The 26,868-nt window shown below is 39.2% G+C and overlaps 1 protein-coding gene across 1 annotated transcript in view; it reads right to left on the bottom strand.

Annotated features, from left to right (window-relative positions):
- Positions 1 to 26,868, bottom strand: part of LOC150077337 (HORMA domain-containing protein 1-like) — a 578,215-nt gene that overhangs the window by 462,210 nt on the left and 89,137 nt on the right. The window lies entirely within an intron of this gene.

Here is a 26,868-nt window from a genome sequence, read left to right as displayed (position 1 = left end):
TAAAACTTTCAAAGAATGGCACATTAAGCTGAGGATAAATAATAATGTTCAGGAAGGGGTTAGGATGATGTAATTCATGATAAGTGGAGGTTTCAGTGTTATTTTAGAGACTATATGACTAACACTTTAAATACATTTTTATTAGTCTACCAAATCCAATAACAATTAATCCAAAACCAGAATAAAAGAAAAAAGAAAGAGAAGAAAAATAGCTCTGCTTCTAAAAGCAAAGCTCAAAAATCTTCAAAGAAGTAAAGAAAACTACAGTTCAGACCTCTATATAATGAAATTGATAGTTCCCTTGAAAAAATTCTTTAAACAGAAATTTTGTTATAAAGAAATATGACCTTTTCAACAGCAAAAAATACTGTAAATTCAGAAATATAGTAAAGGATTGGAAAAAAATCAAAAATAAGTGGGAATGATAAATTTTCTAACATTTTAAAACAATTAATTTATTAATATATACATATTAAGAAATGATTACTTACATGATGCGCACAATATATTAGTACACTTTTAAGAATTATGTCGTAAAATACAGCATGTTTCAAAAGTGATTGTCAATAATTTAAAGGTGAACTGTACAGACTACAATATGCAAAAAAAGCCTAGTAAACATAGGTCCTTAAGTGAATCATTTTCAAGATATTGCTCATTTCTAGTTGGGATCCACCACTGACAATGTGAACTGTACAGAGTTGGGATCCACCACTGACAGTGTCAATTGTACAGAGTTGGGATCCACCACTGACAATGTCAATTGTACAGAGTTGGGATCCATCACTGACTTGTTTGTTTAGGTTAGGTTATGCTCATTCTCTCCTTTTCCACTCTCTCAATGCTCTAAGACATAGCAGGCATACTAGTTCTTGCATAGGATAGTCAACATGGAAAAAGGTTACAGCAATGAAGAGTATGTGGGCATGCACTTCATGTGTGGTAAAGCCAATGGCAGTGCACTCGAGGCTGCATGTTTGTACCAAGAAGCATTTCCCAGGCAAAGGCAGCCCAACAGGCACACATTCATCAGGGTACATCAATGCCTTAGAGAACATGGGTGCTTCGCACATGGAGTACGAGCAGCTAGACCCAGAAGCATAACAGTTGAGGAAAGGGTGTTAGAAAGAATAGAACAAAATCCAGGAATTTCGACAAGGAGGGCTGCTCTTGCAGAGCAGCCCTCCTTGTCGAAATTTAGTTACTGAGTTATAGCATGTGTGGCGAATTTTACATTGCCAATTACTGTACCCCTACCATATCCAGTGTGTACAAGGTCTCAGCAATACACACTACCCTCCCAGAGTGAACTTCTGCCAGTGGATGCAACAACAGTATGTCCTGAACCCCCAATTTTTAAACATTTTGTTCACTGACGAAGCTGGGTTTACTTGTGATGGGTATTTTTAATTTTCATAACTGTCGCATTTGGTCTGACGAAAATTCTAATGCAATTCACAAGTCACAACATCAGCAATGTTTCTCGTTGAATGTCTGGGAAGACTACTAGGAGACTGTCTAATTGGACCACATGATGATAATGTTCCACTTCAGCAATACCAGAATATGTGGTTTATACCTGATGGCACACCGGCACATTTTGCTCGAGCTGTGACTCGGTATCTAACTATAAAGTATGATCTGCGGTGGATAGGTAGAGGTGGGCCTGTAACGTGGCCTCCCACATCACCAGACTTAAACCCTATGGATTTTTGTATCTGGGGGTCATGTAAAAACCTTGGTGTACACTTCTGACATTAACACAGTTGAGGTATTGCAGCGTCAGGTTGAAGGAGCCTTTCAGAAAATCAGATATGACCCAGGAATGCCTGAGAGGATTCGCAATTCAATGCAGAGAAGACTACAAAACTGCATACGGATGCAAGGACAGCATTTTGAACACCTTTTGTAACATCCTGTAACATCTGTAAAATCCTGTGGTGTTGAAACCAAAAATTAAAAATGTATTATCTTATGTTTAATAAACCACCCTTAGCAAAGGATTCACAGCTTTTTGCTAAACTAGTGCTCCCATAGTCAGTGGCGGATCTTAACAGAAAATGTGCATTATCTCGAAAACAGTTCATTTGCGGCCCAACGTTCACTGAGACTTTTTTGCTTATTTTAGTTTGTACTTTTCAACTTTAAATTATTGGCCATCATTTCTGAAACACACTGTATTTGGTTATTTTTTGTTGTACACTGGATTCTACTGTGTACCGTTCATAAAAATGTTCACATTTGTTTAAACATTCAAATTATTTTCTGGCACATTTTCTTCACACTGAAGGCCTCGACACAAAGTTTCAAATGCTGTCAACATTTCTTGTCTGGAAGGTTTAATATTGCTATTGCTCTCATGCCATTTGTTGCCCTCATTTTCATCCAACTCATCATTGATATTGTCACTAGTTCTTTAAATATGCTCCAAAATGTTGGAGTCACTCGGATATTCAGCTACTATGACATCATTATCAACTCCTAAAAATTTGTCAAGAACAATTTCTCCACTGATGAAACCTAGCTTGGAACTCTTCCGAAGATTACTCAATGTCTTGTAGCAGTGCATCCCTCTCATCACTGTTAACTGGCATTTTAGCAAACCCTGCTTTTGCCAAACAATTCTTAATCGTATTTTTCTGTCACATCTTGACTCCACACTTTCACCAACTCTGATATGCACATCCACAAATCTATAACAGAATCTACAGGTTGATTGGTTTCTATTCTCAATATAATTTTTTTTCAGTATGCACCTTCAGTAGTGCATTTTGAAATTCTTGATAATGCCTTGGTCCACTGGCTGCAGTTTAGACGTGGTATTCGGAAGGAAGAAAACAAGCTTCACACTTGTAATTTTTCGAAATTACCAAATGAAGGGGGGCAGGGAAGTTGTCAGCAATCAACACAATTTTACTGTTTTCTTTTGTCATAACCCCAGGGGCTCACACCTAATGTGAGTATGGGCGTGGCACACCCAGGGTCCTGAGTGGGATATCACTTTTTTCTACTTCTGATTCTTGCTCTCTCTCTCTCTCTCTCTCTCTCTCTCTCTCTCAGGGTAACTCGGAAATTTTTTTTTGCTGGTGCAGTGCCTCAGGCTTCCTTGCACCATATGGCTAATAATTATAATAATAATCTTTCTATCAAAATTTAAAATCCACTGTTCAATTTTTTTTTTTTTTCAAACTGTTTCTTTCCAATGGGTACAGTCTTCTTTGACTGTAACTCCACTTTCATGAGAAATAACTTTTTTGAGTAAGCCACGTCATTTTTTTAAATTTGTCCAGCCAACCAGAACTGGCATGAAATGTTTTATGTCCCAGAAAAGATGTGTACTCCATAGCCTTTTCTTTTATTAATGGCCCTGATATTGGAACGTTTTATTCTCGAATCAACTTCATCCACTTAAAAACTGCTTCATTTACATCTTTATACAGTTATAATTTTGCACGCTTCCAACTGGGTTCCATTTCCTCAAACAGTTTGAGAATCGAAACACGGTTTTTCAGAATGGTTAACACACTACTGACAGGAATACTAAATTTTAAAGCAATTTTTTTTTTTTTTTAATGCCCGATCTACACTATTAAGCACTTCCACTTTTTCCCACTACACTCCAGGAATTCCTCTTAGACACTGTAAGGTTACTTGCACAGCAGCTAAACCAAAACTGAAATTAGGGACCACCTGTACCTACAATGTAAACAGAGGCAGGTGAAATTTAGTGAAAGCGTGGATGACTCATTTCTTCGAAACAACAGATGAATTTCCGGGATAAAGGAAAATCACTCTTTCCTAATTCTCTAATAGAGTGCAATAGTAGAACACAGGTTGAGCACGGCATATTATCCGCATCGGGAATATATTTTAAATCTTTGCCAATGGCTGTAACATAGATAGCAGTTGACCAGTGCAACTTCTTGGTACAGTAGTGTACAGGATTTATAGGTTTTACTTCTTCTTTTTAGCGATTGCTGACCCACTACTGGGTAAAGCCCTAGCCCAAAACCTTCCATCTTTTTCTACTCCACACCGTGGTTGGCCAGTTTCTTCCTGCAAGGTTTTACGGGCACCACTAAATTGCAAAATGTTTTAGCTCTTAATTTGTGGAATTAATTCCTTAGCTCTTAAAAGCTAAAGGGATTAATTCTTAATCTTTTTAGCTCTTAATTCATGCTTTCTACAGCACTCTATTGCCTAAAGGCTAGAGGTGCGAACAAATGCGTACCCGGATCTCTAAAAATCAGTTCGTTATACGGAAATTTTCTTCGTTATATAGAACCTATTTTCTATGTAATGACTAAGGGGAAATCAAAAAAGTTTGCTACATAGAAAAATTCGCTATATGGAAGATTTTTAAAGAGAGGTCCAACTGTATAAGCAAGTTAAAAAGAGGATACACATCATGTTGTCATAAATAGACTTGTTTCACATATTCTTATATTCACACTGAAAGGTACTTATTATTTGGCCGGCCGGGCTAGCCAGGTGGGTAAAGTGTCTGCCTGGCAACCCAAAGGTCGCGGGTTCGATTCCCGCCTAGGGCTTGGATCAAAGTACTGCAAAAACCTTGGGAGGTGCATTATGGCCACAGAAGCCTATGCGCCAACAACTACCAAAAAAAAAAAAAAAAACAATATTTATGAATGGACAAACAGAAAGACTTTTAATTAGCTATAATTACATTCCAAATACCTGAGTGATTCATAATGAGCTAGAGACAGCACCAGAAAATATTTTCAAAGATTGCAAAAACCAAAGTTTTTTTCCAAAAATCCAGGATTAAGTCATTAAAATTCTGTGCATAATTGCTTATGTGTGCTGCACATTTCTCCACTAATACAATTACTACAGTCCTAATTTTGCAGCATGTGTTTAGGTATAAATTATCTCACTGTATTTTGAGCAAAATGAGACCAATTAATCTGATTCCTCATTAACAAAGTTTTCTTTTAATAATGAATTCAGTGATATCATTAGCACTGGTAAAAACAACTTATGCAGTTGATCATATGCATTTGAAAGTGTCTGCAATTCTGCCCAGACACGATAGGAGGGAGTATATGATGAGAGCCTTGTCGATCGATTCAGCCCTGGAAAGATTGTGCAAGGATCAAGGGGTAGAATTTTTTTCAGCCTGGAATGCACTTGTTAACAGGAGAGATTGCTTCTACAGGGATGGGATACACTTAAATAGAAAGGGTGCAAGAATATTTGCTGATGCTATCGAGGCAGTGTTAGGTGGGTCGGAAAACTGCTAGCTTGGGGGGAGACAAAGACTAATGGATTAACAGTAGCCACTGGCAGAGGTGAAAGAGATTCTTGCACTGCTTCTATTGAAATGAGCAGAAGCCTGAAAAACAAGATGCAGGATATTTCAGAGACTGCTGGAAGTCATTGCGGTACAAGTAAACACATGGGTTGTGTTAGGGTAGCTAAGAATAGAAACAGGTGCATGTATACTTGCGTGTACACCAATGCTAGGAGTTTAGTAAATAAATTTAATGAATTTGAGGTATAGCTCAAAACATCAAAGGCAGATATTGTTGGGATATCAGAGACGTGGTGTCACACAGATATAAGGAATGCAGAACTGGAATTTGGGGAGTACAATGTGTATAGAAAGGATAGACAGGACAGGAGGGGAGGAGGGGTTATGCTATTAGTTAAAAAACACATAAAATCCAAGGAAGTGAAGCCAGTCGACATTGATGGACAGGGCAGTGTCGAGTCAGTTTGGTGTGACATAAGCATAGGTAAATCAAAATTGAGAGTAGGAGTGTGCTATAGGCCTAATGACTCTGATGAGTATAATAAGATACTGTACAGGGAAATAGAATGGGCCAGTAAATCAGAGAGTCTTATAATGGGGGATTTTAATTTCCCAGATATTGACTGGAATTTGTGGGTTGGTCACTCACACACTAGCAAGGCTTTTGTGGATTTATTGGATGATTGTTTTCTACACCAGCATGTTCGGGAGGCAACTAGAGGGAGTAATACTCTTGATCTGATTATCAGTAGTGATTCTTCATGCATTAGGAATCTGCAGATAAAGGAACCACTGGGTGGCAGTGATCACAGTGTGCTGAAGTGGGATTTACTCAAGGAGGTAACTACCATCAGAGGTAAAGGGAAGGGTTTTTGCTTTCGTAAAGGCGACTATGATGGTCTGAGACAGTATTTAAATTCTATACAGTGGGACCAACTGATGATGTTACCAACAGCAAATTCAAAATGGGAAGCATTCAAGGAACTAATCTTGAAAGCTACCAGGCTTTACATACCAACCAAGAAATATTGTTCAAGGTTCAGGCCTAAATGGTTGAACTAATGATGAACTAATGAGACATATGGCAGAGAAGAAAAATGCATGGGATACATACAAATTAATGGGTGACATGGAAGCCTATGATAGATATAAGTTGGTCTCTAACCAAGTCACAAAGGAGATTAGGCAGGCAAAGGCAGATTATGAGAAATCCTTGGCAAAGGATGCAAAGAAAAACAGAAAAGAGTTCTTTACCTATTTAAACTCAAGAAGGAAAAGGATGAATCAGATTGGTCCACTGGATGTTGATGGTTCAACAGTTGAGGATCCAGCTCAGTTGGCTAACAATCTAAACGAGTATTTTGCATCTACATTCACACATGAGGAGTTATTCAGGAAGAGGAATGTCGTAGGTGAAGTAAACATTGGCAGTGAGCTAGATGATTTTCTAATAACTGAGAGGAAAGTGGAGGAGAAATTGTTGAGGATAAACATAAAAAAGGCACCCGGGGTGGATGGGATCTATCCAGTTATATTAAAGGAGGCAGCAAAGGAAGTAAGCAAACCCCTAGCCATAATTATGAGAGCTTCTTTGGACTCAGGGGAGGTACCCATGGACTGGAGATGTGCAAATGTAACCCCAATTCACAAAGGAGGATCAAAGGCTGACACAAGTAATTATAGACCTGTTAGTTTAACTTCGGTTCCAGGAAAATTAATGGAGACACTGGTTAAAGAAGCACTGCAGGATCATCTGGACAAGAATTCAGTTATAGCTCAGACACAGCATGGTTTTGTTAAGGGCAGGTCTTGTCTGACCAATTTGATTGGATACTATGATGTAGTCACAAAAGAACTGGATGCAGGGAATAACTTTGATATTATATATTTGGATCTTAGAAAGGCTTTTGATACTGTTGCGCATGGAAGACTGCTGCACAAATTGGAGCAGTGTGGCATTGCAGGCAAATTGCTGCTATGGATAAAGGGATGGTTGAGTGGCAGAAGACAGAGAGTGGTAATCAATGGACACTGTTCAACGTGGACTAATGTTATTAGTGGAGTTCCTCAGGGTTCAGTGTTGGGTCCATTGTTGTTTTCTGTATTTATAAATGATATTGATGATGGTGTATCAGGCTTAATGTCCAAGTTTGCAGATGATACCAAGGTTGGCAGGGTTGTTAAGGACACTACTGATACTATGCTGCTTCAACAGGATCTGGAAAGGTTGAGCAGATGGGCTGAGAGGTGGCAAATGAAGTTTAACATTGACAAATGTAAAGTACTACATATGGGAAACAGTAACCCCAGATCAACGTATCAACTCTGTGGTACTACACTGACAGTGGTCGAGAATGAAAAGGACCTGGGGGTAATTGTGCAGGCAGATATGAAGTTCTCTGAGCAGTGCAGACGAGCTGCAAGAGTAGCTCATGGTGTCTTGTCAATGATATACAGGAATTTTTCTAGCAGGGACAGGGATGTGATTATTCCCTTGTATAAGGCATTGGTCAGGCCACACCTTGAGTACTGTATACAGGTCTGGAGGCCTCGTTTCAAGAAGGATGTAGAGCTGCTGGAACGAGTACAGAGAAGGGCAACAAGATTAGTGAATGGAACAAAGGGATGCTCTTACGAAGAAAGGCTTAAGTTTTGCAAATTACAGAGCCTGGAAACTAGGCATCGGCGAGGTGATCTGATAGAGGTGTATAAGGCTTTGAATGGCTTGAGCATGCTCAGTGCCGATGGGATTCTTCCTCTTGCTCAGAATAATCACCTGAGAGGGCATAAATTCAAATTGAGGAAGGACGGATGTCAGATAGATGTGCGGAAATTTGCCTTTAGCCAGTGGGCATTTGGTATGTGGAATAGACTCCCATCGCTTGTTGTTGAAGTTGATAGCCTAAACAAATTTAAGGCTCAGCTGGACAGGTATTTCGAACGAACGGAGGGTGAAATGGGAGTAGTGGTTGGGTTTTTTTTTTTTTTTTTTTTTTTTGGCTGATGCTGAATAAGCTTGCTTTCTTGCATCATATGCTAATGCTAATGCTATTATGATCAACTGCATAACTAGTGCATTTTATGATTTTAACCTGTATGAAAAGTAAGTGGAAGGAAGGGGTAAAGGTAAGGAGTATCGCAGTGAAATATCCAAATGCATTACTGAAAACCTAGTGGTAACACAATTACAGAAATCCCCTCATCCCATTGTAAAGAACATAAACTTAATACACTTTAATATTAGTATTAGTAGTGGCAAATGCTGGAAGAAAACAAGTTTACAGAGCATCAGCAAAAAAAAGAAAAAAAAACACCCTTCAGAAGAGAGAGAGAGAGAGAGAGAGAGAGAGAGAGAGAGAGAGAGAGAGAGAGAGAGAAAAGACTTCAAAAATAACAGACAGCATCCACTGAATTAAGCTTTCTGTCCATATGAAACCCGGTCACATAATCAACTCAGCTTGGTATTTGCCATCAGTTAAAATATCTTCAAAATAAAGCAGAATTCCAGGAACTCAATGATGTCTTCAATCAGCCTGTTGAGTATGTAAGATCATCAGCAAGGTGTCATCTGAGAATACAGTAAAGGTACTTTAGAGCTCTTCAGACTCTGCAAGCTCTAGTCAAAGTTTCCAATGCCACTATATGACAAAGCTATATTTCAAGGTCCTCTACTCAACATAATCAGAGTAAAATACAATATTAAATTTTTAATGGCTCTTTCAGAATACAGCACTTTCACTTACCATTGTATCAGCTTTAAAGACTACATAATTTCTTTCACATTTAACAGATAATTGGACTTAACTTCTTCTTTATCTTCACCTTCTTCCCACATTTATATGGGGTCGGTGTTTCCATCCTTAATTCTTTTCCCCCATTCCTCCCTATCCTGGGCTTCCCTCTCCTCCATCCTCTCTCTTTTAAATCCTCTGCCACTTTGTCTTTCCATCTCAGCTTAGGTCTCCCCCTCTTCCTATTCCCTATCACCTCCAACTTTTCGCACCTCATCCCCACATACTCCTCACTTCTTCATTCCACATGTCCCAGCCACCTCAACCTAGATTCCAGCATTATTTTTTTTAACTCAGAAGCCCACCTTAACCGTACCTCTGATGTAGTCATTTCTTATCCTGTCCTTCCTCATCACACCACACATCCATCTTAGCATCCTCATCTCCGCCACTTCCATCTTCTTCACCTGGGCCCTTGTAATCGCCCATGTCTCAGCACCGTACGTCAATGCGGGTCTAACCACAGTTTTATACAATCTTCCCTTCATTCAACTTACTTTCTTATCACACAGCACCCCACTCATCTTTCTCCAGTTCAACCATCCACATTGCACTCTGTACTGAATTTCTGCACTCAATCCTCCATCCCTCTCAACATTCGATCCAATATACTTAAATTTCAAAACTGATGGTAGCTTTTCCTCCTGCAGTTTATAGAACTCTCATCTTCTCCATTCAATGCCATATATTCTGTCTTTGTTTTGCTTATCCTCATGCCCCTCTCTTCCAACGCTTTCCTCCAATTTCTTCTCTACCTTTCCTTGGGATGGTTCGCACAATACTATATCATCCGTGAACAGCATACTCCATGGTGCTCTACTCTTCCCGTCTCTTGCCAACACATCCATTACCAGATCGAACAGATATGGGCTGAGACCTGATCCCTGGTACAGTCTAACTACTACAGAGAACCCCTCAGTCATACCTACACTATCATTAACCTGAGTCACCGCTCCCTGATGCTATCGAGGCAGTGTTAGGTGGGTCGGAAAACTGCTAGCTTGGGGGGGATACAAGGACTAAAAGATTAACAGTAGCCACTGGCAGAGGTGAAAGTGATTCTTGCACTGCTTCTATCGGAATGAGCAGAAGCCTGGAAAACAAGATGCAGGATATTTCAGAGACTTCTGGGAGTCATTGCGGTACAAGTAAATTAATGGGTTGTGTTAGGGTAACTAAGAATAGAAACAGGTGCATGTATACTTGTGTGTACACCAAAGCTAGGAGTTTGGTAAATAAATTTGATGATTTTCAAATAGATATTTACAGTATACCCAGTATAAAATAAAATATAAGTACAAATTCAGTAGCTTTCGGAACACGTGTCCCTTTATCAACTGACAAATTTGAATCCGCAACACTCGAAAAACGTGCTCAAACCTCAACCACCACCAACGTGCCGCCCTGTCATCTATAAGAAAAGACAACTCCATCGTTGTACTTCCTGCGGATAAAGGGCGCCGGACTGTTGTGCTGGACCGATCAGCCTACCGAGAGAAAGCCTTGGCCCTATTACTCGATCCTAACGTATATGAACCTGATCCTCCCGTTAAAGTCTTTAAACGTCTGGAAGCAAATGTTAATAAACTTGTCCACGCATGGCTTAAAGATAAGAAGATCCCGACCGCGACTCACCATCTTCTACATGCTACTGGCTGCCAACTACCGCAATTCTACGGATTACCAAAGATCCATAAACCGGGTATTCCTCTCAGACCTATAGTGTCTTGCTGCAGTGCCCCAACGTATGAACTGTCCAAACACATCGCGAGCCTCCTCTCGCCTCTTATAGGTAATACATCTCACACCGTTAAAAACAGCAGTGAATTCATTAACATCATTAAGGACATTTCAATCCCTGATAACTCTGTCATGGCATCATTTGACGTGGTTTCTTTATTCACCTCGATTCCCGTCCAACAGGCCGTGCACTGCGCCAGAAGGCTCCTTGAGAGCGACTTAAGCCTCCAATCCAGGACGTCACTATCCACTGATGACATCTGTACCGCCCTCAACCTATGCCTCTCTAGCAGCATCTTCACCTTTGAAGACTCACTCTACAAACAAGTACATGGCACTGCTATGGGTGCCCCTGTCAGTTCCGTAGTAGCTAACATCGCCATGGAAGATCTGGAGAAGCAGATACACCAGAACCCACCTACACCTATTACAACGTGGTGTAGATACGTCGACGATATTTTTACCATAATACCACGTGGTTCTGAAACGGTACTACTAGAATACCTCAACTCTCTATCCAATTTCATCAAGTTTACCGAAGAATCAGAGGTGGACGGTTCGCTCCCGTTTCTGGACGTGCTAGTGCATCGCGTATGCCCACATCTAGAGACCTCAGTATACCGCAAACCCATGTGGTGCGGTCAATTCACCAACTACGGGTCCGGCCACACTCCAAGCCATCTCAATAGCACTGCCCGCACCCTGTTCTCCAGGGCCTGGAGCCATTCCAGCACCGACACAATTAGACGTAACGAGATCTCCCGTGTGAAGGCGGACCTAACCAGATGCGGTTATCCATCCCATGTACTAAACAGATGCTTGTTACAGGCACAAGAACTTACTTCCAACCCAAGACCTCCGAAGCAAGTCGGCATATCATCCGCCTACATTCCGTACTATCCAGGAGTGTCAGGACGTATCTCGAAGATCCTGAGAAGTTACAACATCAAATGTGTGCAATTACCAGGTAGGAACCTACGTTCACTTGTCTCCAGTGTGAAGATCCCTGTCACACCTGTCTTACGCAGCAATGTAGTGTACCGTATCACCTGTAGGGCCTGTAACAGTTGCTACGTAGGTGAGACATCGAGACGTCTCCAGGATCGCCTCACGGAACACGACAGAGCAATCCAGCTTGCCGAAACTGACCAGTCCGCGCTTGCAGAACATTTTTGGGCTACCAACCACGATCTTGACCCCAAGCGCGACTTTGAGATAGTGGACCACGCGCGACACTTTCGCCACCGGCTATGGCTAGAGTCACTAAACATAATAAACAACCCTAAGGCATTAAATCGCCAGAAAGGCATGCGTATACATCCCATCCTAGAGACAACCGTTTTATTGATGGATGATCACTGGCGTAAGGCAGCACACGTCCGTGCTACAACAATGACGCATGAGTAACGTGCCACACTTTGCTTGTAATGTATTCAAATTTGTCAGTTGATAAAGGGACACGTGTTCCGAAAGCTACTGAATTTGTACTTATATTTTATTTTATACCGGGTATACTGTAAATATCTATCTGAAAATTATTAAACTATGGACCTCAGTACTCCAGGCCCATTTGTCACTAAATTTGATGAATTTGAGGTATTGCTCAAAGCATCAAAGGCGGATATTGTTGGGATATCAGAGACGTGGTGTCACACAGATATAAGGAATGCAGAACTGGAATTTAGGGAGTACAACGTCTACAGAAAGGATAGACAGGATAGGAAGGGAGGAGGGGGTTATGCTATTAGTTAAGAAACACATAAAATCAAAGGAAGTGAAGCCAGTCGACATCGCTGGACAGTGCAGTGTCGAGTCAGTTTGGTTTGACATAAGCATTGGGAGATCAAAATTGAGAGTAGGAGTGTGCTATAGGCCTAATGACTCTGATGAGTATAATAACAAACTGTACAGGGAAACAGAGTGGGCCAGTAAATCAGAGAGTCTTATAATCGGGGATTTTAATTTCCCAGATATTGACTGGAATTTGTGGGTTGGTCATTCATACACTAGCAAGGCTTTTGTGGATTTATTGGATGATTGTTTTCTACATCAGCATGTTCAGGAGGCAACTAGAGGGAGTAATACTCTTGATTTTATTATCAGTAGTGATTCTTCATGCATTAAGAATCTGCATATAAAGGAACCACTAGGTGGCAGTGATCACCGTGTGCTCAAGTGGGATTTACTCAAAGAGGTAACTACCATCAGGGGTTAAGGGAAGGGTTATTGCTTTCTAAGGGTTATTGCTTAAAGGCGACTACAATGGTCTGAGACAGTATTTAAATTCTATACAGTGGGACCAACTGATGATGTTACCAACAGCAAATTCAAAATGGGAAGCATTCAAAGAACTTATCTTGGAAGCTACTAGGCTTTACATACCAACTAAGAAATATTGTTCAAAGTTTAGGCCTAAATGGATGTCAGATGAACTAATGAGACATATGGCGGAGAAGAAAATGCATGGGATACATATAAATTAACCCGTGACACAGAAGCCTATGATAGATATAAGTTGATCTGTAACCAAGTTACAAAGGAGGTTAGGCAGGCGAAGGCAGATTACGAGAAATCTTTGGCAAGGGATGCAAAGAAAAACAGCAAAGAGTTCTTTACTTATGTAAACTCTAGAAGGAAGGGGATAAATCAGATTGGTCCACTTAGTATGAATGGTTCTATTGTTGATGATCCTGCTCAGGCAGCTAACAAACTAAATGAATATTTTGCATCGACATTCACAAATGAGGAGTTATTCAGCGAGGGGAATGCCAGAGGTGTATTCAACTCTGGCAGTAAGCTAGATAATCTTGTAATAACTGAGAGTGAAGTGGAGGAGAAATTGTTGAAGATAAACACAAGAAAGGCACTTGGGGTGGATGGGATCTATCCAGTTATATTAAAGGAAGCAGCAAAGGAAATAAGCAAACCCTTAGCCATAATTATGAGAGCTTCCTTGGACTCAGGGGAGGTACCCATAGACTGGAGATGTGCAAATGTGACCCCATTTCACAAAGGAGGATCAAAGGCTGACACAAGTAATTATAGACCTGTGAGTTTAACTTCTGACCCAGGAAAATTAATGGAGGCACTGGTTAAAGAAGCACTGCAGGATCATCTAGACAAGACTTCAGTTATAGCTCGGACAAAGCATGGTTTTGTTAAGGGGAAGTCTTGCCTGACCAATTTGATTGGATACTATGATGCAGTCACAAAAGAACTGGATGCACGGAATAACTTTGATATTATATACTTGGATCTTAGAAAGTCTTTTGATACTGTTATACATGGAAGACTGCTGCACAAATTGGAGCAGTGTGGCATTGGAGGCAAATTGCTTCTATGGATAAAGCGGTGGTTGAAGGGGAGAAGACAGAGAGTGGTAATCAATGGACACTGCTCATCGTGGACTAATGTTATTAGTGGAGTCCCTCAGGGTTCAGTGTTGGGTCCATTGTTGTTTTCTGTATTTATAAATAATATTGATGATGGTATATCAAGCTTAATGTCCAAGTTTTCAGATGATACAAAGGTTGGCAGGGTTATTAAGGACACTCCTGACACTATGCTGTTGCAACAGGATCAGGAAAGGTTGAGCAGATGTGCTGAGAGGTGGCAAATGAAGTTTAACACTGACAAATGTAAAGTACTACATATGGGAAACAGCAACTCCAGAGCAACGTATCAACTCTGTGGTACTACACTGACAGTGGTAGAGAATGAAAAGGACCTGGGGGTAATTGTGCAGGCAGATATGAAGTTCTCTGAGCAGTGCAGATGGGCTGCAAGAGTAGCTCATGGTGTCTTGTCAATGATATACAGGAATTTTTCTAGCAGAGATAAGGAGGTGATTATTCCCTTGTATAAGGCAATGGTCAGGCCACACCTTGAGTACTGTATACAGGTCTGGAGGCCTCATTTCAAGAAGGATGTAGAGCTGCTGGAACGAGTTCAGAGAAGGGCAACAAGATTAGTGAATGAATTAAAAGGTTGCTCTTACAAAGAAAGGCTTAAGTTTTGCAAATTACAGTGTCTGGAGACTAGGCACAGGCGAGGTGATCTGATAGAGTTGTATAAAGCCTTGAATGGTTTGAGAATGCTCAATGCTGATGGAATTCTGCCTCTTGCTCAGAATAATCACCTGAGAGGGCATAAATTCAAATTGAGGTAAAACAGATGATTACAAGATTCAGATATAGGATAGATGTGCGGAAATTTGCCTTTAGCCAGCGGGTAGTTGGTTGGTGGAACAGATTTCCATCCCTTGTTGTGGAAGTTGATAGTCTAAATAAATTTAAGGCTCAGCTGGACAGGTATTTCGAACAAACGGAGGGGTGAAGTGGAAGTTTTTTTTTTGTTTTTTTTTGGCTGATGCTGCATAAGCTTGCTTTCTTGCATCATATGCCTCTACTAATGCTAATGCTAATTTCCTTCGCAAGCATTACGTACTTTTCTGATGCACCCTTCTCCCTCATACATCTCCATACCTCTTGTCTGGGCACTCTATCATATGCTTTTTCCAGGTCTTTGAACACCATGTGCAACTCTACTTCATCTCCCTGACCTTTCTATGACCTGCCTTAAAGTAAAGATCGCATCTGTTGTTCCTCTTCCCGGCATGAAACTGAACTGTTCCTCTCCTATTTCCGTCTCCTGCTTTATCCTTCCTTCCACAATTCTTTCCCAGATCTTCATCGAATGAGACATTAACTTTATTCCCCTGTTGTTCCCACATTCCTGCACATCAACCTTTACTTTATAGATTGGCACAAGTATACTTTCTCTTCACTCATCTGGTATCCTCTCCTGCTGCCACAGTTTTTTCCATAAGGTCCCATAAGATATCGATCCCTTCTTCGCCCAATTGGACTTAACTGACAAGTCTTAACTCCATACAGTCCATTAAATTGAGGTTTACTGTTCCTCAAAGAAAACTATAAGTTTCTTTATCTATTAATGAAGACCTTCACATATTAATGAAGACCTTTACATATTAATGAAGACCTTCAAGCAGTAAAGTGATTCTGCAGCATTCTGCATCAGTTTTGAATAACATTTTACAATTTATGCTGTTCTAAATTGATTTACAATTTGGAAAACTGCAAACCTGGATACACAGACTAATAGATTATTGGCAGCTGCAAGCAGAGGTGAAGTGATTCTTGAACTGCTTCTACTGCAACATACAGCATCCTGAATAGCAAGGTGTCAGTCAGAGATTATTACAAGGTCTAAAAGGAGGTCTTCATGGGGAAAATACAAATACATGTGTTAAGGTTACTAAAAGCAAAAACAGGTGTGTGTGTGTGTGTGTGTGTGTGTGTGTGCGTGCGTGCGTGCGTGCGTGCGTGCGTGCGTGCGTGTGCGTGCGTGTGCGTGCGTGCGTGCGTGCGTGCGTGCACTAGTTCTAGGAGTAGAGTAAACAAATCTTTTAAATACTGGCTAGGTCACCAAATGTAGATATTGTGGGGATGTCAGAGACATGGTATTACTCAGACATAAGGGACAGAGAATTTTAATATGGGGAGAAAATGTGTATAAAGAGGACAGGAGGAGGGGTGATGCTCACAACCCTCTGCCTACTGCTCTGATGCCATTCTGCAATCCATCTTAGAATCTTACCCAGGATCCCAGAATGTTCCAGCTTATACAGCAACCTCTCATCTTGGACTGAGTCAAATTCTTTGATAAAATCCAAATAAACAATCTTGAAATTATTTCTTAAATCCAGCTTATGAGTCAATTCTCAAAACTGCTGACCAGGTAAGTTGCACATTATTCTCCCTTATCAAAACCCATATCAGGTATCCTTCAAAATTCCATTTTTATGCAAAATATCAGTGTTGGTGATACAGTGATGCTTCAATCCAAAATAATCTCCTCCAAGTTCAGAGATGCTCCTATAATTATACTTACTGCTTCAATGCACTTTCTCACCACCATCCTCAAAATTACTGGGTAAATGCCATCACCTGTGGGGCTTCACTTGCCTTTAGGTTCAAAAGTTTTCTAATAAACAATCTTTAGTAATTTCAAAACTGCTAATTTTGTACCACTCAGTCTCATTCATACAACCTTTCTAAACTATCAAGGGGCTTTTGTCTGTAAAGATTATTGTGAAGTACTCAATGTTGTTGTTGTTGTTGTTATTTGGTTTTTAGGAGCATTAGCAACTAAGGCCATATTGCTCCAGGATATGCGGTGGTCATTCCTTAACCTTTTCGCATCCTCCGTATTTGGTGGTGACGGGCTCGAACCCCGGTCTAATCAAGAAGCGTGTGCTACTTAAGCTTTGTTATGGTACTATTACAGATCAACTTGTAATAGTTATAGGCTTCAGTACTTTTCATCACTTTATGGCTTTCCCACAAACATTTTCAGCTCTATTAAAGGGTCTAGCTTGGCATTCATCCATCTTGCCATCTTCCATATCAATATTTTCTTAATGGTTTTTGTACATGCATTGCTTCTGTGATACTGCTTTAAAAATATTCCATAATTCCAATGTTTCTCATTTTCATAAATGACATCAAAAAAGGGACAGAAGGCATGATGTCAAAATTTGCAGATGACGTAAAGATTGGCAAAGTCGTTAATGATCAATGCCAAGAGGTGCTCCTTCAGGATGACTTGAGCAGACTTCAAAGATGGTCAGAAAAGTAGCAGCTATGTTTTAATGCTGCTAAATGCATGAACTTACACTTTGGGAATGGCAATCCAAAAATAAGGTATACACAAATAAATTATATTAGCATGACCATTAGTAGAGACATATGATGCAAGAAAGCAAGCTTATGCAGCATCAGCCAAAAAAAAAAAATAAATAAATAAATAAATAAATAAAAAATAACCACTTCCACTTCACCCCTCTGTTCGTTCGAAATACCTGTCCAGCTGAGCCTTAAACTTATTCAGGCTATCAACCTCCACGGCAAGGGATGGAAGTCTGTTCCACCAACCAACCACCCGCTGGCTAAAGGCAAATTTTCTCACGTCTATCCTACATCTGTCTTTCCTCAATTTGAATTTATGCCTCTCAGTTGATTATTCTGAGCAAGAGGAAGAATCCATCAGCATTGAGAATGCTCAAACCATTCAAGGCTTTATACACCTCTATCAGATCACCTCGCTGGTGCCTAGTCTCCAGACACTGTAATTTGCAAAACTTAGATCTTTCTTCGTAAGAGCACCCCTTTGTTCGATTCACCAATCTTGTTGCCCTTCTCTGTACTCGTTCCAGCATCTCTACATCCTTCTTGAAATGAGGCCTCCAGACCTGTATACAGTACTCTAGGTGTGGCCTGACCATTGCCTTATACAAGGGAATAATCACCTCCTTATCCCTGCTAGAAAAATTCCTATATATCATCGACAATACACCATGAGCTACTCTTGCAGCCCGTCTACACTGCTCAGAAAACTTCATATCTGCCTGCACAACCACCTCAAGGTCCTTTTCATTCTCTACCACTGTAGTACCACAGAGTTGATACGTTGCTCTGGGGTTGCTGTTTCCCATATGTAGTACTTTACATTTGTCAATGTTAAATTTCATTTGCCACCTCTCAGCCCATCTGCTCAACCTTTCCAGATCCTGTTGCAGTAGCATAGTGTCAGTAGTGTCCTTGACAACCCTGCCAACCTTCGTATCGTCTGCAAACTTGGACATTAAGCTTGATATACCATCATCAATATCATTTATAAATACAGAAAACAATAATGGACCCAATACTGAACCCTGAGGGACTCCTCTAATAACATTAGTCCACGATGAGCAGTGTCCATTGATTACCACTCTCTGTCTTCTCCCCCTCAACCACCACTTTATCCATAGCAGCAATTTGCCTCCAATGCCACACTGCTCCAATTTGTGCATCAGTCTTCCATGTGCAACATTATCAAAAGCCTTTCTAAGATCCAAGTATATAATATCAAAGTTATTCCCTGCATCCAGTTCTTTTGTGACTGCATCATAGTATCCAATCAAATTGGTCAGGCAAGACTTCCCCTTAACAAAACCATGCTGTGTCCGAGCTATAACTGAAGTCTTGTCTAGATGATCCTGCAGTGCTTCTTTAACCAGTGCCTCCATTAATTTTCTGGGAACAGAAGTTAAACTAACAGGTCTATAATTACTTGTGTCGCCCTTTGATCCTCCTTTGTGAATTGGGGTCACATTTGCACATCTCCAGTCCATGGGTACTTCCCCTGAGTCCAAGGAAGCTCTCATAATTATGGCTAAGGGTTTGCTTACTTCCTTTGCTGCCTCCTTTAATATAACTGGATAGATCCCATCCACCCCAGGTGCCTTTCTTGTATTTATCTTCAACAATTTCTCCTCCACTTTACTCTCAGTTATTATAAGATTCTCTAGCTTACTGCCAGAGTTGAATACACCTCTGGCATTCCCCTTGCTGAATAACTCCTCAATTGTGAATGTCGATGCAAAATATTCATTTAGTTTGTTAGCTACCTGAGCAGGATCATCAACAGTTGACCCATCAATATCAAGTGGACCAATCTGATTCATCCCCTTCCTTCTAGAGTTTACATAAGTAAAGAACTCTTTGCTGTTTTTCTTTGCATCCCTTGCCAAAGATTTCTCGTAATCTGCCTTCGCCTGCCTAACCTCCTTTGTAACTTGGTTACAGATCAACTTGTATCTATTATAGGCTTCTGTGTCACGTGTTAATTTGTATATAATATCGGTGTAAATACACCATAGTTAACCCATATATTTGAGCTACGTATGTAGCGTGGAAGGCATCGTTTTAATTGTATCTCATAATGTGGTTGACTTCACAACAAGATAGCTACTATTGAATTACTTCAAATAAATAACGCTTCTCTAGTAGAGAAGACTACTGTTATTTATTTTCAGCGGTACCACCACCCAGACAATCGTTTCGAGGCTTTTTGGCTTCGTCATCAGTGGGCGGGCAGGTACCCAGGCAATACAACAAGCCATCTCAGTTGCGAAGTTATATCCACATTATGAGAGATGCCAAAAGGGTGTGGTGGTAATGTATTTGGAAAATTAAATGCACTAGGCATAATCCTTATGGGTTTTGAAATTTAAATATATAATATCAGTGTAAATACACCATAGTTAACCCATATATTTGAGCTACGTATGTAGCGTGGAAGGCATCGTTTTAATTGTATCTCATAATGTGGTTGACTTCACAACAAGATAGCTACTATTGAATTACTTCAAATAAATAACGCTTCTCTAGTAGAGAAGACTACTGTTATTTATTTTCAGCGGTACCACCACCCAGACGATCGTTTCGAAGCTTTTTGGCTTCGTCATCAGTGGGCGGGTGATACAATTGTATATGAGATACAATTAAAACGATGCCTTCCACGCTACATACGTAGCTCAAATATATGGGTTAACTATGGTGTATTTACACCGATATTATATAGTTAAATTTCAAAACCCATAAGGATTATGCCTAGTGCATTTAATTTTCCAAATACATTACCACCACACCCTTTTGGCATCTCTCATAATGTGGATATAACTTCGCAACTGAGATGGCTTGTTGTATTGCCTGGGTACCTGCCCGCCCACTGATGACGAAGCCAAAAAGCTTCGAAACGATCGTCTGGGTGGTGGTACCGCTGAAAATAAATAACAGTAGTCTTCTCTACTAGAGAAGCGTTATTTATTTGAAGTAATTCAATAGTAGCTATCTTGTTGTGAAGTCAACCACATTATGAGATAAAATTAAAACAATGCCTTCCACGCTACATACGTAGCTCAAATATATGGGTTAACTATGGTGTATTTACACCGATATTATATAGTTAAATTTCAAAACCCATAAGGGTTAATTTGTATGTATCCCATGAATTTTTCTTCTCTGCCATATGTCTCATTAGTTCATCTGACATCCACTTAGGCCTAAACCTTGAACAATATTTCTTAGTTGGTATTTAAAGCTTAGTAGCTTCCAAGATAAGTTCTTTGAATGCTTCCCATTTGGAATTTGCTGTTGGTAACATCATCAGTTGGTCCTACTGTATAGAATTTAAATACTGTCTCAGTCCATCGTAGTCGCCTTTACGAAAGCAATAACTCTTCCTTTTACCCCTGAAGGTAGTTACCTCTTTGAGTAAATCCCACTTCAGCACACTGTGATCACTGCCACCTAGTGGTTCATTTACCTGCAGATTCTTAATGCATGAAGAATCACCACTGATAATCAAATCAAGAGTATTACTCCCTCTAGTTGCCTCCCGAACATGCTGATGTAGAAAACAATCATCCAATAAATCCACAAAAGCCTTGCTAGTGTGTGAGTGACCAGCCCACAAATTCCAGTCAATATCTGGGAAATTAAAATCCCCCATTATAAGATTCTCTGATTTACTGGCCCACTATATTTCCCTGTACAATTTCTTATTATACTCATCAGAGTCATTAGGCCTATAGCACACTCCTACTCTCAATTTTGATCTCCCAATGATTATGTCACACCAAACTGACTCGACACTGCTCTGTCCAGCAATGTCGACTGGCTTCACTTCCTTGGATTTTATGTATTTCTTAACTAATAGCATAACCCCTCCTCCCTTCCTATCCTGTCTATCCTTTCTGTAGACATTGTACTCTTCAAATTCCAGTTCTGCATTCCTTATATCTGTGTGACACCACGTCTCTGAAATCCCCACAATATCTGCCTTTGATGTTTTGAGCAATACCTCAAATTCATCAAATTTATTTACTAAACTCCTAGCACTGGTGTAAAGCAAGTATACATGCACTTGTTCTTTTTCTTAGCTACCCTAACACAACCCATATGTTTACTTGTACCCCAATGATTCCCAGCAGTCTCTGAAATATCCTGCATCTTATTTTCCAGGCTGCGGCTCATTCCAATAGAAGCAGTACAAGAATCACTTTCACCTCTGCCAGTGGCTACTGTTAATCTATTAGTCCTTGTATCCCCCCAATCTAGCAGTTTTCTGACCCACCTAACACTGCCTCGATAGCATCAGCAAACATTCTTGCACCCATTCTATTTAAGTGTAACCCATCCCTGTAGAAGCAGTCTCTCCTGTTAACAGGTACAGACCAGGTTGAAAAACATTCTACCCCTTGAGCCTTGAACAATCTTTCCAGGGTCGAATTGATCGACAGGGCTCTCATCATATACTCCCTCCTATCGTGTCTGGGCAGAATTGCAGACACTTTCAAATTCAACCCTAATTCACGGCTTTTTTTCAACAGTGACCTGTACTTGTTAAGTAATTCCGCCGGTCTCCTACTCTTAATATTGGGGTTGAATTAAAAAAAAAACTGGAGGAGGAAAGAGATCTGGGAGTTACAGTATGAGCAGATATGAAGTTTTCTGAACAGTGTAAACAGGTAGCCAGGAAAGCTCATAGTGTCCTATCAATGATTTGTCGAATGCTAACCTGTAGAGATAGGGAGGTCATAATCCCACTGTGTAAGGCAATTGTAAGACCACATTTGGAATGCTGTGTTCAAGTATGGAGACTTCATATGAAAAAAGATATTGTGCTTCTTGAAAGGGTCCAAAGATGGGCAACTCAAATCATTAGATCGGCAGAAGGACAACTGTATGAGGAAAGACTCCGATTATGTGGGCTACAGAGCTTGGAACCAGGCACCTTGGAGGTGACCTGACTGAGGTTTACAAGGCTCTGAGAGGAATTAATAAAATGAATGAATGTGAGGGCTTGAGTTTTAGATTAGATTATAGGAAGTTTTCTTTTAGCCAGTGAGTCACTGATTGCTGGAACAAGTTGCCCTCACTGTTAGTTAAGGCTGACAGTTTGAATAAATTCAAATGTCAACTGAATACTTACCTGTGTGAGGAGGGAACCATATAATTTGTGTTCTCATCTACTTGTTTTTTTTTTTTTTTTTGCTAGTGCAGCAAATTCCTTGCACTATATGGCAAATACTATTACTACATTCAAAGTCGTACTGGTAATAGCATAGTAAAAGTTTCCTTCAAGATTTAGTATATGAACTTGGAATTTTGTCCCATGCTAGTGCTATATTGTTAATGCATCTTAGATGTTGTTGATGGCTTTTTAACAATTCTTTTGGCAAAAGTGAACTCAAAAACATTTGCTTATGTAGTCCCTTCATGCATTCCAGAACCAACTTGTTCTATAGACTGGGTCAAGGATGTTACATTCAGAGTTAAAAATATGGCTTTTATATCCCCTTCTTTAAGCTTCTCATTACTGCAATGTAAAGGGGTGTTATCCAGAAAGAGAATAGCCTTTTCAAGTAAGTTTATTTTCTTCACTTTTTTTACAGAGGGTATAAATCCATGCAAAAAAAAAACATTCTTTGAATAATGCAGAGTCCATCCATGCCAACTTTTGTGAGTGGTAGACTGGTAAAGATGAACAATATTTTTAAAAGCTCTTGGATTATATGATTTACTCAAAAATCGCAACTTTTTTTATTGGTTTATAATGACAAAAGTGGCTTTTAAGTTCCAGTTATATTGCTTTAGGCAGCTACCATGATTTTTGCTCTTTGGATATTTTATATATATTGATGCTCCAGCTCACTTTTTTTGCCATTCATTACCTTAACCCATTACCAGGCACATGAAAATAAAATATTAGCAGGTACACGGTTGACTTTTTTTACCATTGTTATACTTGGAATAAAGACATTACGTAATTCAAAATTGTTCACTCCTTTATTTCAAACTTTTATTTTATTTATTTATTTTTTAGTTGTTGGCACATCGGCTTCTGTGGCCATAAACGCACCTCCCAAAGTTTTTGCATTTTAATCTGATCTAAGCCCGAGGCGCAATTCAAACCCACGACCTTTGGGTTGCCAGGCAGGCAAGTAGGCACTTTACCCACCTGGCTAACCCGGTCGGCCAAACTTTTATGAGCATAACAAAACACATGTCCACATGTCCATGTCCATGAGCATAACTGTGAAAAATCTATTTTTTATATTGAAAACATATTTTTTTTAAAACAACCACTCTGATGTGTTTCACTTATACACTTTTTCATAACATTTTTTTTTTTTTTTTGTAGTTTTTGGCACATCGGCTTCTGTGGCCATAATGCACCTCCCAAGGTTTTTGCAGTACTTTGATCCAAGCCCGAGGCGGGATTCAAACCCGCAACCTTTGTGAAGTTTAGTGAGATAAACTTGAAAGAAAAAAATATCTAAAAAAACTGCATCCTGCACTGTTTGGCACCTTACTGCAGACATAAACAACCTCCAATGGTAGTGAGTATTTCTGTTCACTTGCTTCAGCTCAAAGGTTAATAATAGCACACATCTTTTATTGGACCTGCAACTCTGCTAATTTTAAAATTTTACTTTGGAGTGCTTGATAATGATGTACATGAATTGGCTTCATGAGGCCTAACAAAAATTTTCCTATTTTTTTATGGCGAAACTTCTATAAAAAACAGAATTAATGCTAAGATCAATAGTGAAACCAGTAATAAACGAATACTAAAATTCACACTGATGTCACTTTAATAGATATTTTTATTTTCAAATTTAGTGGACATTAACACCAATGAGCCAGGCTAATCAGCCGAAAATTCTCTCTCTCTCTCTCTCGATACTCAATATGACTAGCATGACATTTTTTCTAATGTCCAAGCCACCTTGCTGTATAACTTCTTGCACTATCATTTTTTTATTATATCAAGGTCTTTGTTTGATGCTGCTTTCATGCATCTGCTGATTGGATTTCTATGTGCAAAATCCTTCTAGAGTTATTATCATTTTCTTTGTCCAGTCTTTTACACTTGTCTCAACCACATCTAATTCAACAGCAATTTTTCCAGAGACCCACCCTCATCAATTCTTTCTAGAAACAAGAACTCTTTCTTTTCTCACCCATATTTTATTAATTTACCTAATTTTAATTAAACTATGTACTGTAATTACAATACCAAATAATTTCATTGGTGCAAACAGTTTTAAACAAACACACAACTGACCTCTTGGGAAGGACAACTGAAAACAGGCAGGCATGTACTACACTAGCCACAAGCAAACTGCATCATGACATGGACATCAGACAGTAATTTAAAGAGGGAATAGGAAAGGTCAGTTAATCCAGTTAGTCAATTAAGTGAGGGATGATTAAAAGGGCTTTTACTGTAAATAAATATCCTGAATACATAATAAAACAAGATTTCAGTTACATAAGATATGGAAATTACACAATTACTTTTTTTGTATGATGAAAGTAAAATTTACCCATATTTTTAATTAAATCAGTGTAAAAACTTTCCCCTTAGTATTCTGAATATCATGGTTGTATCCCAGGAATAGGGCAATAACAATTTAGGATTCATGAAGTTATCTAAATTACTACAAATTTCTAAAATCATGGTATGCTAATAATTTCAATCATTTCTACTCCTAAACATCAAAAATTTATAATGAGGGAAAATAATAGCATAGGTCAACAAGTTTTTTTATTTAAAAAAAAAAAAAAAAAATATATATATATATATATATGGACTAAACAAAGCTTTGGGGATTGAGTCCAAATCTTATTTCAATTTTCCTCTAGCACATCTAGTTTTTGTGATGAGGCCAATTACATGAATAATGAGTCTGATTATACTACTCACATACCTATTCAGCTAATCTACATGAATATAATTAAATTAAATTTAATTTGGATATTTCTTGTGAATTCAGTCCAGGAGTCACTCAACAGGCCTGAAGTGTCACCAAATTGTTTAAGTGTTGCTACTGACAACAATTAAATTGAAAACACCTCGATACCAATACTCAAACATTTTGTTTCAGTGAACTTCTATAAAAACAATTTAACCTATCACGTGATATATCAGCGTAGCTATATTATTCTTTTTCCTCATGATTATAATTATTTACTGATTACTATTGTTTATACATTCATATTTATGTAATTATTCGAGTATATCTATACCCTTGTTTTCATAATTTAATTATTTGATTATAAATTGTTTCAGGTAAGACCTGGTGAATTACTAAAACACATTCATTGTCATTGCTCAAAAGTGTAAAAATTACCTCAACAAATTCTGCTGTGTGTCTGTGTGCATGGCTCTTTCCCAACTAAAACACAATGGTGTACGGTCATGACAGATATTCAGAAAATTTAGCAGCTATACTCAGACTATCTGCGTGACCAGAATAAGCTGCAAGCACCACATTATTTACACCACTTGTTTGAATGGATTACATAACTGGTTACACAAAAGGAAAGAGTTAATACCATTTGCCTCATCCATGACATCAAGGGAACCAAAAGACTACAGTGGTGATTGTAACTTTTGTAATGTGAATGTAACTTGATTTTCAATGAAGAATATGCACAAAATTGTTTATCTGAAACTCGTTTCAGCGATTAGACCAATCCTTCATGATGACGGTATGCTAATTCTGGTACAAACAGATTTTTTAGGAGACGAAATTGAATGTGATGAAGGCATGATTGGAAGAGACCTGAGAACTTCAGAAAATCTTGATTACACACTCAACAAAGAGATATCAAAGCCAGCGAAGCTTACCCAAGATGAGTTGGATAATTAGAGATCTAGCCCTCCCTGAAGATAAAACTGAACTTGCCTCAAAACTAAAGCAGAAATAGTGAAGAAAATCAGAATGTGTCACTATCGAAAAAGAAACCAAGTTTTTATTATTTTCTTTACAGAAAACAGTCTACTCTGCTACTGCCACAATATCAATGGCATTTTTAGGCGATTTGTCACAAGCACACATTATATCAGAATGGCACCTCTATATCAACTTCTCACAGCAAAATCTGAAAGCTGTTCTGTTGCATAATGGAAACTTAAAGCCATCCATCCCCACTTCCCACTCTATTCATCTCAAGGAAATATACCATAAATGAAGACACTACTCTAAGCAATTGAACACAGCATCCATCGATGGAATATATGTGGTGACCCAAAAGTTGTCACTAGTACAAAGGGTACTAGGAAAGTTTTGCAATACAGCTTTGTTTATTTAATTTTTTCAAAGTAATTTCCTCTACATTCAATACACCTCTCCATCCTCCGAAA

This window comes from Mastigoproctus giganteus, chromosome 12 (genome assembly GCF_048544385.1).
Source record: "Mastigoproctus giganteus isolate SK-2022 chromosome 12, ASM4854438v1, whole genome shotgun sequence".
NCBI classification, from domain to species: domain Eukaryota; kingdom Metazoa; phylum Arthropoda; class Arachnida; order Uropygi; family Thelyphonidae; genus Mastigoproctus; species Mastigoproctus giganteus.
Note: the sequence above shows the minus strand (reverse complement) of the source record. Positions and strands in the feature narration are given on the sequence as shown.